This window comes from Cornus florida, unplaced genomic scaffold (genome assembly GCF_030987335.1).
Source record: "Cornus florida cultivar Cherokee Brave unplaced genomic scaffold, ASM3098733v1 CherokeeBrave_3.0.0_Hap2_Chr04, whole genome shotgun sequence".
Classification (NCBI taxonomy): Eukaryota; Viridiplantae; Streptophyta; class Magnoliopsida; order Cornales; family Cornaceae; genus Cornus; species Cornus florida.
Genome location: NW_026775574.1, coordinates 43,129,253 through 43,145,377, shown reverse-complemented (window position 1 = coordinate 43,145,377; position 16,125 = coordinate 43,129,253). Strand labels below are relative to the sequence as shown.

Below are 16,125 nucleotides of genomic sequence, written 5' to 3'. Positions count from 1 at the left end.
CAGTGATGTTAATGGGGTGGCCATCGATAGTGGTCCGCAGCTCTAATAGGTTACTCGGGGCCGGCCAGAGGTTCTGGAAGAACACTCGGACTAGCCTTAGGTAAACAGGATAGGTAACTGGAGCGAAAATGGCTGAAATGCCCCACCAGTCAATGTCATCAAATGCTGCCCGGGTCAAAACTGACCGAGAAAAGAAGGTAATGTTGAATACTGACTGATGCGCCACCTGAAGGCGTCTATATCTCCTGCTAGGCCTGTCTCGGATTTGGCCTAGCAATGGTGGTGGTGCTGAAGGAGGTGGTGCATGCTCAGCCTTAGCTGAAGAAGGTGATGCAGAAGCCGAAGACTGAAGTCTGGTGTCGGCTGATGAGGACGGAGCTATAGTTGGCTCTGGAGCTGGGTCCTGAATATGAGAAGGTCCGGCCTGCTCCTCTGGCTCCTCCACATACTGTCGAACTTGGCGGACATATTACCGGTTAGCAACTGTCTTTACCCTAGCCATGGTCTGCAAAAATAAAAATAAACACTTGCAACTGGAGTCAGTAACAAATAATAAAGAATTGAAGCGCAGTATATAGAAACATGTATGTTAAATAAGATAGACAACTCAGAATGAAGTGCATGAATCTATGCAAGTGATGACGCAGCCAAATAAACAGTAACTAAGTGAACATGCTAAACAGTATAAGTATGGAATGCATCCAATGTGGAAAACATAGGCATTGGGCATAAATAAGATAGCATGGAACACAAAAGATGGTGTGAGAGGTGTATATGCAAATCTAGGATGTTCGATCGATCAGGAAACTATGAGATCGATCCAAGTCGGATCGATCAGAACTAAGTGAGATCGATCTTTCTCTGATTAATCAGAGAAAAATTCGATCAATCGAACTGTTGTGAGAAATTTGAAAAGTCACAGATCTGTGACGTGGATGACACGGGGTCTCACACATCAACAACTCAACAATGGTCAGTTATTGTGGCACGTGACCCCCAAAATCAAATTTGGAATCAATATATAATATATATATATATATATATATATATATATATACACACACATGCTCAAAGCTTCAAAAATGGAAAGAAATTAACATCGAAACTTAGATCTAACATGGAAACATGGGCATCACTCAAGATTAAAGCTCAAAATCCAAAAATAAAACTCAAACATACCAAATCGGCTGAGAGAAGTGGTCCGAGAGAGATAGAGATGAGATCTGAGATGAGAGATGAAGTTCGAAGACTTGGGATGCCAGCCAGAGGTTCGCCGGAGATGGGAGAGATGATGAATAGCGAAGGGAAGGAGCTAGGGTCTGAGATCGATATTTGAATCGATCCAAATGACCCTTGGCTTCTATTTTTAAAAACTGTATCCGACATATTCGATCGATCACTAAAAAATTAGATCAATCGAATACCACAAAACGACAAAGTATTTTTGAAAATTTTTGAGTTTTTGAAAATTAAAATTAAAATTATTTTTGGATTTTTGGAAATAAAGTAAAATAAAATAAAATGCAATAGAATAAAAGAAAAATATTTTTTTAATTAATTTTTAATTTTGAAAATTTTAAAATAAAAATAAAAATCTTCTTGAAATTTTTGAAAATAAAGTAAAATAACATAAAATAAAAAATATATATTTTTTTGAAAATATATATTTGATTTTAATTGAATTTTTTTTTTTTGAAATTTAAAAATCAAAATGTAGTTAAAGTCAAAATCAATGAAGGAACACAGATCGATCAATCCAAGATCGATCTGAAAGAGACTTCGATCGATCAAATAGGTGAAAACCTGCAGACAAGTTCAAATGATGCACAGAGAGATGATTTTCATGGGTTTGAAAATTTTTCTAAGTGTTAGAACTGAAGATCGATCTAAAAAGAAGTTGGATCAATCTTGGAATTTCAGATCGATCGAAAAATAACTTTGCATGATACACAGAAGGCTGATTTATGCAGGAAATCTTTGCACGATGGAACAGAGAGGTGATTGGATGCAGGAATGGAGGTTTGATTAATCGAACCTTTTTTGAGATCAATCGAACAGGCACAAAATGCCTATTTTGAAAATGAAAGTGCATGCATTGTCAATCACAGTTCCTAGCCATGTGTATTAACCCAAAATATATCTAGACGACGCAAGAAATGAAAGGTAAAATAGAAATAAGGGAGGAATAGGGTTGTAAACCCTACAAATCATACTAGTCTTTAACGTCTCTAGCAAGACATTGGGCTCTTTCTGCCCAGATCAGATATCTTGTTATGCATCCCCTTCTTGACGGGGTGAACGGATTTTTGAATCCCAACCAACAAATGGTTCTTTAAAGAACTTGTTGGATTTGGATCAAAAGACATTGATGGTCCTTCATCAAAGCAACTCTTGGGCTTCCATGCCCTTTCAACATTTGGTTTTGAAACAACATTTCTTGAATTCAAGTTTGAAGATAGACTTTCAGAAATTCCACTTCCAAGCAAGGACTCAACTTTATCACATTCATTGTCAAGACACTTTTCCACAACACACACTTCTTCATGTTTGTCCATTGAATTTGGGGTTGGATTGAAAATGTTCAACTTCACTTTTATATGTCCAAATGATATTTTCATTATCCCCGTCCTATAATTTATGTTGGCATTTGCGTTTGCCAAAAAAGGACGGCCAAGGATAATGGGAATTTGGCTCTTGGGATTCGAAACCGGTTCTGTATCAATGACAACGAAATCAATGGGGAAGAAGAACGTATCAATCTTAATCAAAATATCCTCAATGATACCTCAGGGCTTTTTGATGGATCGGTCGGCAAGTTATAAAACTACCGACGTCGTTTTTAAGTCTCTTAAGCCCAATTTAACATATACCGAGTATGGAAGAAGGTTAACACTTGCTCCTAAGTCTAGAAGAGCCCGATTAATGACATGGGCACCAATGATGCAAGATGTAGTAAGTGAATCGAGGTCCTTAAACTTTGGGAGAGTGTTATGTTGCAAAATGGAGCTTACTTGCTCGGTCAAGACCACTTTCCTTGGTGCTTGTCTCTTGTTCTTCCTCTTTTGGGTGCAAAGATCTTTCAAGAACTTGGCATAAGCTAAAATTTGCTTAATTGCATATAAAAGTGGAAGATTAATCTTTATTTGCCTAAACACATCAATAATTTCATTGGTCTTTGTCTTTTGTTTTTCAAGAGAAATGGACCCTTTCAAGGCGTCCGGAAATGGAGCTTTTGGCCCAAAAACTATTTCAAAATCTTTCTTTGAAGCATTTTCAACACAAGAATCTTTCACATCATTTTTCAAACCATTGTTCAATTCATCTTTCAAATCATTTTTCATAACTTTCTCAACAAGATGATCATGTACATGCAATGAAGGAGGAATAAAATGTGAAACAAGACGAGTGTTAATTTTAAGTTGCACCGATTCACTCTCTTTATTGGAAATACCTTTTTGATTATCAATAAGCTTCCCACTTCTCAAGGTTGTCACTGCATTGACATGTTCAATTGTGTGACCTTCCCATGAGGAATGAGTCTCCACAACACATTATTGCTTTGGTGGTGCATTCAAAGGCATCTTTCCTTTCTCTCTAGCATTCAAAGTACTAGCTATTTGCCCGATTTGTGTTTCTAGCTTAGCAATGGGTTGAGAATGAGAATGAAACAATTGAGTGTTCGCCTCTAGAGTGCCTAGAGTGGTCAACACTTTCTCCTCAAAAGCGAGACTCCTAGAATTTCCTTGAGAATAAGATGATTGATTAGGAAAATGAGGATTTGAGAATTGATTGCCATGCGATTGAAATGATGATCTAAAACTTTGGGAACCTTGGCCTTGCATTGGAGGCGGAACATACTTTCTTTGAAAACCACCTTAGGGAGGGTTTGAGCCTTCCCCTTGGCTTTTCCAAGAAAATTTTGGATGGTTCTTCCAACTCGAATTGTAATGGGTGCCATAGGGATTATTCCCTTGGTTAACAAAAGTAGCATTGATTTGCGCATAGTTTTCACTTAGCACATGTCCATGGGGACAATTGGAAATGGAATGTAAAACACTATAACAAGTCATACATGATTCATTAGAGTTACAATGAGAATGGTTAGGGGAGGAAGACATTTGATTCGCCGAAGTTTGGTTGATCAAACCTTTGAGATAAGGATTTCATTTCGGCGGCTATGTCGTTGGAATAGTTAACTTGATATAAGCCAACATTCTTCCTTCCACCTAGATTTCTACCATTTTTAGAAGATAAAGATCTATGCATTGAATTCTCACTCATGCTTTCATACAATTGCCAAACATCATTTTCATGCTTGTCAAGGTAAGAACCACCCATAGATGCATCAACCACACCCTTGTGATTATCCGGTAAACTTTCAAAGAAATATTGAACTAGTTGCCACTTAGGTATGTCATGACGTGGGCACTTCTTAAGCAAATCATTAAACCTTTCCCATGCCTCATGAAACATTTCCCTATCCCTTTGAGAAAATTTATGAATGAAAGTTCTCATAGCATTGGCCTTTGATACCAGATAGTACTTCTTCAAGAACTCTTGTTGCATTTCTGCCTAATATGTTATCGAAAAAAGGCCTAATATGTTATCGAAAAAAGGCCTAAGATTGTTGAACCAATATTTTGCTTTGTCTTTAAGGGTAAAAGGAAAAAGTTTGAGTCTTAAAACTTTTTCTGGCATGTCCGTGTATTTCATGGTGGAACACACTTCAAGAAACTCATCTAAATGCTTGTAAGGTTCTTCACTTGGAAGTCCATGATAGTTAGGAAGCATTTAAATGGTTTGCGGTTTAATCTCATAGTGATGTGCTCTAAATGGGGGCAATTGAATGCATATAGGTGCATTGTATTCATTAGGCACATAATGATCACGCAAAGCAATAGGAGGATTCATAATTGGTGGTGCTACATAAGCACCTTGATTAACTTGAACCATGAGAGGTTGTGGAACAAAAAATGGCCGAGGCATTCCCAAGGGAATTTGGCCTTGTTGTTGTGGTGGGATGAATAGTCTAGGCATGCCTAATGGTACTTGGATATTGTCATGATGCTCATTAGGGTGGAGGATGCCTTGTTGGTCTATGTGACCAAGCTCCTCCACATGGTCATCATGTTGCTCCTCCATTGATGAAATAGAGTGCTGAGAACTACCTCTTCCCCTTGGATTATGAACAACCGATTCAAGATGCAAATTAGGAGGGATAAGAGTAGGATTTAATGACCTACGACCATGCATGCACTAGCAAAACAAATAACAAGTAAATAGCAATCACTTCGCCCCCACAACAAATCAATCAACAAACATTCTCCACATACATTGGTGTTGACCTTAAGGATTTCATCCAAGGACAATCTAATTGTTTTGATGATAACAAACCATTAATGGTGTTTAAGGACTAATGTTTACATTGAGTGTTATATAGATTATTCACATTCAAAGAATGACCTCAATGAAGCTATAAAGATCATTCCAAGTATTCCATTACTCAAGATCACATCTATGGAAAGTAAAGAAGTCAAAGGAACTTGAAGTTACAAGGAACCAAATGTAAAGTCCATCCAAAGATAGCCTAGACTACAACGAGCAACAAAACAACTCAAAGAAAGGAAGAAAGCGAGTCCACCTGAAAGCCTACACGATCATGGACAAAGCGTAAAGAAAGGGGTAGATAGGATGTTGAGTGGTTAGGATTCAATGTCAAAGTATTTATGAATCCATTTGAAGCTCATCTCTATAGGACTATGCATATCATATAATCATTCATATGCTTCTATATCCATTAGCAATTGACTATGCACTTCATTCATCTACAATTGACATATGGAGTCTTTGCTAAAGAGTGAGTTAGTTCAAGCTTGCATAAGCTTTAAAAGAACTCATCACTTGTGCTCGAAATGCTAAGACCATGCACATTAATTATAAAATTCATATTGGTCAATGATTAAGGCATGAGAAGCCTTTATTACCATGAGTTGGTAATGGACATTAGGACCCCAGAATGCGTGTCATGAAAAACTGTGTTTTTGGTTAAGTGTGAAAAATGGATTTTTGAAATAATCATTATTTCAAAATAATTTTTCCCGGTAATAACTCTTTATACTTCAACTAGCCTAAACTGATTTTATTAGAATTTTTAGCCAAGTCTACATTGGTCTACATAAGGATTCATTTTTACCAAAACTATAAGAAATCCAAATTTGTATTAAAACTGAATTTCTACATTTTGATTTAGTTGGATTTCAATTTTTTTGTATTTTTTATTGAATCCAAATGGGAGGTACTTCCTTATTTACATTGTAAACTTAAAGTAAATGGATATATAAATACTGTAAAGACATTTACTTAAATGTTTTCAAAGAAAATAAGCTGTGTGCAGATGTCCTGTATTGAAAGTCCTACGCATAAGCTGTCATCTGTCAAAACTGTCAATGCATACGTCGACTAGTTTAATGCAACTGTCAACCGGTATCTAGGTAGTAGCAAAATTCAAGGAGGACCTCATTTACGTCGACTGGTTTGATGCATACGTCGACTGGTATCTTGGAAATAGCAAATTTCAAGATGAAGCACATTTACGTCGACTAATTCAAAGCATACATCAACTAGTTCATAAGAAAACATCAACCGGTTTGTAGCATACATCAACCGGTTTGTAGCATACATCAGCCAGTTTATGCCACATGTCGACCGGTTTGGTCGCAGCTCTGTAGATTTCAAACTGCAACGGCTCTTTTCTTCTCGACCCTCATGCATTCAACTCCTAATAGTTATATTGAGCTTGCAAACTCTATAAATAGAGTGGGGAAAGTCTAAATAACAAAGAGACATCATTTGAAAGACTTCATATTGCATTAAAGAGAGCTTTTGTTCTCAAATCTTCTCTTCATCTCTCTCATTCACTCTTATTCTATCTTGATAGATTCTAGCAAAGATTAAAAGGGCTTTTGCTCTTGTTTTAATCTTCATAGAGTTTTTGCTCTATTATACACTTGAGAGATTCTATTGAATTCATAAGATCTTATATTCTTCTCATATTTCATCTTCTCTCATTTATTTCATTTATAGAGTTTGAGCTTCATTGATATTCATATATACTCTAGTTGAGAGCTAAATTTGTACATCAATCTTTGAGAGATATTTCTTGTACTTCATTGTTCATATTACTATCAATTGTAAGGGGTTAGTTTGACCCACCGGGTTGGTGTGACCCAAAGAAAGACTAAGGGAAGATTGTTCTCTTAGCAAGGCGAAGCAAAGAGTTGCTTCATGTAAAGGTTTGCTCTGTAGCCGTAAGGAGAAGCCATAGTGGATTGGAAAGTCTTAAGAGGGGTCTTGAGCTGAGGAGTAGGAATTTCTGAACCTCGCTAAAATCACCGAGTCATTGTTTACAATTTCTCTTCCCTATCTCTTTTACTTTTATGCTTTGAATTGATTATCAAGTTCATTTGGTTATTGCATAATTATTTAAAGAGACTAGTTAGTAATCATATTTATAAATTGCAAAAATTGGCCATTGACTCTATTTACCCCCCATCTAGAGTCAATTCTTGGGCAACAATTGGTATTAGAGCCTAAACTCTATTAAATGACTTAACCGTCTTAGAGTACAATCATGGCCAACAAAGGTAGTATCACACTCTTAGAAGGACAACAAAATGATAAACCTCCTTGTTTTGATGGAAATGATTATATTTATTAGAAAATTTGAATGAGGGCTTTCTTAAAAAGTATTGATATTGATTTATGGAAAATTATAGAAAGTGGTGGTCATATCCCAACCAAAGTTATTGAAGGGAATGAAATTCCTAAATTAAAAATTGAATGCAATGAAAATGATCATAGATTAATTCAATGTAATGCTTTAGCCATATGTTATCTTTATTGTGCATTGAGCAAAAATGAGTTCAATAAAATTACCTTTTGTAAAACGGCTAAAGAAATTTGGGACTTGCTTGAATTGGCCTATGTTGGATCAAGTCATGATAAGGAATCAAATATAAATAAATCCTCTAGCATAAACGAGATACATTATGGTTTTACTAACATTACTAATCATTTGAATATTATTGGTAGAACTAACTCATCCACTTATAGTGAAGAACGTGACACAATGCAAAAGAAGAGTATAGCTCTCCAAGCTTCTATCAAAGACGCAAGTAACATCAAAGAGTTGGTTAATCATTGTCTTATGGCCAATGAAGATGAGGTAAATTCTAATCATGAATCTTTTGATTTAGAAACTTCCTATAATGAATTAGTTAATGAGCAAAATGATTTGCATAATGCGTTTAAAGAGTTACATGGTGTGTTAGAAATAATGCTTGTGAAATGTGCTTCTTTTAAAAAGGAAAACCATGATCTCTCTCAAAGTCATGAAAAAGTTCAAATAGAAAATGACTCTTCGAAAAAGGAAAATCATTATCGTGTGCAAGAATTAGAAAAGATTAAAATTGAAAATGAGTCATTGAAAAATGAAATGAAATGTGTATCTTCTAAAAAGTAATCATCAATTGATCTTGTTTCTGAAAATGAGTCTCTAAAGAAAATTATTGATGATCAAAATAACATTTTACCAAAATTTACTGAAGAAAAAGAGAACTTGAGTAGTATACTTGGTAATCAAAGAAGTGTCTTTTTTAAAAATGAGATAGGGTATGATTCTCATATTAAAGATGCATGCTTGTTTAGAAGAAGAAAGCCTTTATATGATCACTTTGTTAAGACTGGTACCCAATCCTTTAAATGCAATTATTGTAAAAGATTAGGACATAAGATTCGTGATTGTCCATTTAGAAAGAAGTTGAGGTCAAAGAAGATTTGGGTTCCAAAAGAAACTTATGTTCCATTGCCTAACTCCCATGGACCCAAGAAAATTTGGGTACTAAAAGAAGATTTTCTAAGTTTTCCTTGTAGGGTTGCTTGATGACATCCTATTTATTCAAGGATTATGAAGGAAGCATCACACCTTGGAAAAACTCCAAGGGCAAGGTAATCGGTAAATGCTAAAGGATATTTTCATGCTCGAAATTGCTTGACTATATACTTCCATGATATGTTGAAATCATCTAGGAGCATCAAAAATGAAAATGTATTCTCATGCCAATGATCATTATATATGAAGAATCCCTAAAATGAGAATTATACTAGACCATTGAAGATGATATACATTATAGATTTTTTATCTTCTTGGTACAATTACTCATTGTTTATGTAATTTGTTTAAATGCATGCCTTCATTGATTGTAAAATAATTCTTCATGTATTACATTACTTGAAATTGCATTTGAAGATTTTCTCTTGAATTAGAAGAAAATCGTTTTAAAAGGTGTAAGTCTTGAGAATGAACTTACTTTCCAATGAGCTAACATTCTTTGAAAATGAAATTTATTTTTGGAAAGGAAAGCTCTTCCTTAATTGTTAAATCCTTTAAGGATTTCAAAAATGGGGCACCTAATTCATTTTTGCCCACCTTGAAAAATCTCATTGTCATTTCTTGAATTTGATCATGGATAATTGTAATACCCCCGAATTTCCCAAGACATTCACAACCACCATTCTTATAGTGTTGTAAAAACAAATCCCTACCTAGCGTAGAATATATCCAACTAATCATTGTAAATTATTGGACTCGTATTGGTAGTTAAGCTATCCCATCCTAATTAATGTACCCTATTGACGCACATCCAAGTCCAATAGATTGGCTAGGAGTTTGTGTTTCTACCCAATCATATGACCATTTATTTAGAAATCCTAGCGTACATAGCGTTATTATCCACGTCATCAAAATAATAATTGGTTGATCACATACTTGTGTCCCTAACCACTCCATACTCCCAATCCAGATAAATTAACAAAAATAAAATAGGTAACAATAAAATGAAACACATAGTAGTAAAATGCAACACAAAATAACAAAATCAAACACATAGATACACACAATGCAACAAAACAACCAAAATATAATTTCTAATTAAAACATCCTCCATTCCAGAGAAGAAAACCTCATTTGAACTCAAGTTCACAAATTATGTCGTAAAAGTTCATTTCGTAGTTTCGTTGGTAATCATCCAACCTTGAAACCTGTCTGTAACCATAGCTTAAAAGCAACATTCTTTTGCCTAAGCAAATACCAAAGGCTTACCCCTTATCCTCCTTATACGCGGAATGTAAACCGTCTATCGTGGTTTTACAACGTACCATAGAACGTCACAACCTAGTCCCCATTCGCTCCAGAATGTGATATAAAATCATGTCTTTGTTCTAATGAGAACTCTATCCGATTTCCAACCGAAGAGTATTGCTTCAATTGACTCTCTGAGAGATGACAAAAATTTATCCACATATAGATTGATCTATACCAATTCTACTAGTATCATTCACCATACTGTTGATGAATGAGATCACCTCCATGCGATCCTTCATCTTCAAGCTTTAATATCCCCTTTCTTGGAGACACTAAAATTTCCTCCCTTAAGACCCTTTTCAGAATCCTACTCTTCAATTGTCTCCTTTTTGAGAATATCTGAAATTTGTGTTGGCCCCGATATACAGACCTAACACCGACATCTTAATCCAGTCTTGGCGTATACTGTCTAAGTAATGCCAACCTTAGGACTAAATCTTTGATCCCCAAGTTCTGTTTCTGATAAAGAACTTGACAACATCCTCCTTTACTCCGTTGGGTCCATATCGCTTTCGCCCTGAACCCGATCCTCCTCCTAGTGTCAACCATTCCATAACTATGGAATATAATTGACATCAGCTCCTCCTACTGAACCGTAACACGAGTACAACGAATCCTAATATGGCCCTAAGTTTTTAAGAGACGGAACGCGGAAGTCTTACAATGAAAACACTCCTAAGGACACTAGAACCTGGAGTGCTCTGATACCAACTGTAATGACCCACTCCACCACATGGTATGATATTGTCCGCTTTGGGGTGAAGCCCAAGAACAAAACCGTGAGGGCTCAGGCCCAAAGTGGACAATATCATACCATGTGGTGGAGTGGCTCGTTACAATAATGCACATGGAATTACATTATGATACATATATAAAATTATGCTTTCCACTTAACTCTTATTCATTTCATATGGATCCATTGAATTGAATGTAATCACAAGCTTGTCTATTCCTTAAAATTTTCAAATGCATTAGCATGCTAGATCCACTAAAATTGCAAATTTAAATTTTAAGCATGTTAATTAAAGTGAGTACCACATTTTCGCATTTTATTAAGTTCCAAAAGGAGCCTTATCATTATGTGCTAACTCACAAGGACCCTAAAAGAATGGGGTACCAAAGAATTCCACTTGAGCATATTTGTAGGTTAAAGACCTCTTCAATCGAGAACAAGTGAATTCAAATATTGATGGTTTAAGCATATAAGGAGAAATTAAACCAAGATTTCTTCTATCTCACAAAAGGATGAAGGATACACTACATTGAGAAACCGTGCCAAAGCTAATGGAATTATTTGCTTCGGTAAATATCCTATTCTTCATCACAAATGTGCTTTTAATTGATAAGCTTAAATGTGACTTAATTGTGCTATGTGATAAGGACTATATTATCATTTCTATATCTAGTCATGGCATAATTAATATGGATGGTGATCTTGACATGAATGCTATTTGTTGCAAAAAATGTCTAAGGTATAGATTTTAATAATCTATATGAAAGTAGTTTGTTAAGACTCATTGTTAATGCTTAAAGCTACTTCATTTAAAGTTATTCAAATCTATTAAAGTAGCATGTCTTGGATTATATGACTTAAACATGCTAGCATAAATTTATTGTCAACCAAGACTAAATTTGTAAAAGATATTTGTAATTACATGCCATTAAAGAAAGTCACTTAAAGATTTTTAAAGCTACTTCATTTGGATTTATTTAAAGTAGCTATGTCTAGAAAGTCATTTATGTGCCTTTGTGTTTTTAAATGTTTCATTTACATTCTCTTGGCATCACTTGCACAAAAAATATGATTATTTGAACTAGAAAATGTTAGTTCAAATTTGAATAGGAAGAAATCTCCATGGAAGAGCCATTTCATGAAAATGAAGAATGAGAATTTATGATACCTTCCTAAGAATTGAAGAATTGTTCACTACCATCCAATTGATCAATTATTGGTGAACATTCTATATGTGCTAGATAAAGGAACTAATTATTTCTTAAAAAGTTGATATGCTTTTAACCATGTTCCTTTACCGTATAATCTCATTATGATAAGTATCTTAGGGCATCATTTGTAACTAAGCTAGACTACTCCCAAAGGTTAAACCAAAAAGAAGAAATAAATTCTATGTCTTTGTGCACATGTGATTTTGTATTGAAGGAATAAAAATTCTACATGTTTTTGCATGAAATGAGTTTTCTCAAATACATAACTTGTTGTCTTCATATCTAAAAACTATTTTGAGGAAAAAATCACCCAGACTAGAAATGGATAAATTTTGAACTAGAAGTTTAAAATTATCAATAGCCTTATGTTGTTAAAAATTAGCTCCTCGAGCTCTTTTTAAAAGGCTTTGTGATTTTCTCATGAATAATGGTTTTTGAAAAAATTATTTATATCTCATTATTTTCAAAACCATCATTGACATTATGTTGATTGCACTTTCATTGATGATCTTGTCTTTAAATCAACATTTATGCTTTGTACAAAGAAGTTTACCTCAAGCATGCAAAATAAATTGAAATGAGCATGATAAGTAAACTTGATTTCTTCTAAGGATCAAAACTCCTTAAGTGTCATGAAAATGAAATTTCATATCTTTATTTGACACTTTAGTCTCGGGAATATATCATTCAAAGGATATTGTGTTCTACCTTAGATAACTAATGTGATATCATAAGTGCTAGACTATTTTGATATATCCATTTTTATCTCTTCAGAACTTCATGTGATGTTTTTACATCACTTCTTAAAGAATGCATCTAGAAGAGATAGTTATCTCATTCACATGGAAATTCATGTAGCCAATGTCTCACTACATCTCTTAAAGAAGTTATTTTGGTATCAATACCTCATTTTTTATGATTTTAGCCATACTTGCTCCTATGTGTAATAATTACATCTCTTTATTGGCTTATATACTTTTGGGAAACCCATGATTTTCAAATAATACATCTTTATCATTTCCATTAATGAATTAAGGGTTTTTAAGTATGACTTGTTTCATGATATATCTTAAGCATACTTTACCTATCATTGCTTCATTATTCAATTAGTTGCTTAATCATTGAATAATATATGATGTAAATGGAAGTATATTGATAGGGGGAGATTATTAGTAATCTCTTGTGAAGGAATATCGCATGATTTGCTTAACTTAATTGACTTATCATGTATATTGTCAAAACATGCCTTAAAATGACTTTTTAGACATTATATTCCATTCTTATGAGCTTTCATAACTTTGAAAAATTTTCCCTCTTTATTGAATACATCAAATGGGAAAAATATATTAGGATTAAAGCACACTTAACTTCTTAGATTTGCCTCTACAAAGGTTTTTGCCATTTGGTTTACTCTAATCCTTGCTTCATTTTTTTTATTACGAACTATTATGTATACTTTTGTATATGTCATGAATCTTAATGATGTATTGAACTCATGCTTTCATTGCTTCACTATACTAAATGCTAAATGCTTAATGAAGTTGTTTAGACCTCTCACCTTTTTGAGATGCCAAAGGGGGAGAGATACGTGATGTGTAAAATGATCTTAAATGACGATTTATGATATATCAAGCATGTTTTTTATAACATTATGTTCAATGAATTCACTTTGATAGGGGGAGCATTTTTCAAATGCTACTCCATTTGCTTATAAACACATCAATGTTTTATCATCATCAAAAAGGGGGAGATTGTTGACCTTAAGGATTTCATCCAAGGACAATCTAGTTGTTTTGATGATAACAAACCATTAATGGTGTTTAAGGACTAATGTTTACATTGAGTGTTATATAGATTATTCACATTCGAAGAATTACCTCAATGAAGCTATAAAGATCATTCCAAGTATTCCATTACTCAAGATCACATCTATGAAAAGTAAAGAAGTTAAAGGAACTTGAAGTTATAAGGAAACAAATGTAAAGTCCACCCAAAGATAGCATGGACTACAACGAGCAAGAAAACAACTCAAAGAAAAGAAGAAAGCGAGTCCACCTGAAAGCCTACACGATCATGGACAAAGCGTAAAGAAATGGGTAGATAGGATGGTGAGTGTTTAGGATTCAATGTCAAAGTATTTATGAATCTATTTGAAGCTCATCTCTATAGGACCATGCAAATCATATCATCATTCATATGCTCCTATATCCATTAGTAATTGACTATGCACTTCATTCATTTACTTCAACTTGTTTGATGCGTACATCGACTGGTTTGATGCATACGTCAACTGGTATCTAGGCAGTAGCAAATTTCAAGATGAAGCACATTAACGTCGACTGATTCAAAGCATACATCAACTGGTTTATAAGAAAACGTCGACCGGTTTGTAGCATACATCAACCGGTTTGTAGCATACATCAGCCTATTTATGCCACATGTCGACCGGTTTAGTCCGCAGCTCTGTAGATTTCAAACTGCAACGGCTCTTTTCTTCTTGACCCTCGTGCATTCAACTCCTAATAGCTATATTGAGCTTGCAAACTCTATAAATAGAGTGAAGAAAGTTTGAATAACAAAGAGACATCATTTGAAAGACTTCTCATTGCATTAAAGAGAGCTTTTGTTCTCAAATCTTCTCTTCATCTCTCTCATTCACTCTTATTCTATCTTGAGAGATTCTAGCAAAGATTAAAAGGGCTTTTGCTCTTGTTTTAATCTTCATAGAGTTTTTGCTCTATTATACACTTGAGAGATTCTATTGAATTCATAAGATCTTATATTCTTCTCATATTTCATCTTCTCTCATTTATTTCATTTATATAGTTTGAGCTTCATTGATATTTATATATACTCTAGTTGAGAGCTAAATTTGTACATCAATTTTTGAGAGATATTTCTTGTACTTCATTTTTCATATTACTATCAATTGTAAGGGGTTGGTTTGACCCACCGGGTTGGTGTAACCCAACGGAAGACTAAGGGAAGATTGTTCTCTTAGCAAGGAGTTGCTTCATGTAAAGGTTTGCTCTGCACCCGTAAGGAGAAGCCATAGTGGATTGGGAAGTCTCAAGAGGGGTCTTGTGCCGAGAAGTAGGAGTTTCCGAACCTCACTAAAATCGCTGAGTCATTGTTTGCAATTTCTCTTCCCTATCTCTTTTACTTTTATGCTTTGAATTGATTATCAAGTTCATTTGGTTATTGCATAATTATTTTAAGAGACTAGTTAGTAATTATATTTATAAATTGCGAAAATTGGCCATTGACTCTATTCACCCCCCTCTAGAGTCAATTGTTAGGCAACAATTGGTCCCATTCTCCCATGTTTGAACGATATATAAAGAAAAAGTAAATTGCCTCCACGCGGGCTCTGGATTTATCTAAGAATTTAAAAACTTGCCACCACGCGGGCTAACGATTTACCTAGAGATTAAGTTAGAAAGATCACATAAAGGGTCTTTAAGCAACTTCAAGTCATTTTTTAAATTTTCCTAGCCTTACTATACTTTGCCAATTTTAGATTTTAGCCCTTTTTGTGCTTAGCTTAGCTCCTTGCTCTTCAATTCTCCTTTGTTTGACTTCCTTGCTCAATTTACCTAGCCAAATAAGAACAAACACAATAAGTAACAAAAATAAAGTAAAGTAAAAACATGATCAAAAGAGTACTAATTCCTATTTGTTTCCAAAGAAATACGGCGTCGCCAATTCAATCCCCGGTGACGGCACCAATGATAGAACCCGATCGGAGCTTCGATCGACTTTTCCTTGGCCTAAATCGGGCGGAGATGGTGAAAATGATAGAACTCGAGCGAGATTAAGAGCGAGGGAAGAGAAACAAGCTTGGCCGAATGGCTAAAAGCTTCATCAGCTTCAATAGAGATCGGCAGCGATGGTGGTGCTTGCTTGGGTTCACCAAAAAATGAGAGAGAAAGGGTTGGGGTTGGTGGTGGGATGGGTGTTGAGAGTGAGGGAGATAGAGA

General features: G+C 34.7%; 1 pseudogene; it reads left to right on the top strand.

The window, feature by feature from the left end:
- Nucleotides 1-4,411: 4,411 nt before the first annotated feature.
- LOC132305708 (small nucleolar RNA R71) lies at nucleotides 4,412-4,509 on the top strand (annotated as a pseudogene).
- Nucleotides 4,510-16,125: the final 11,616 nt, after the last annotated feature.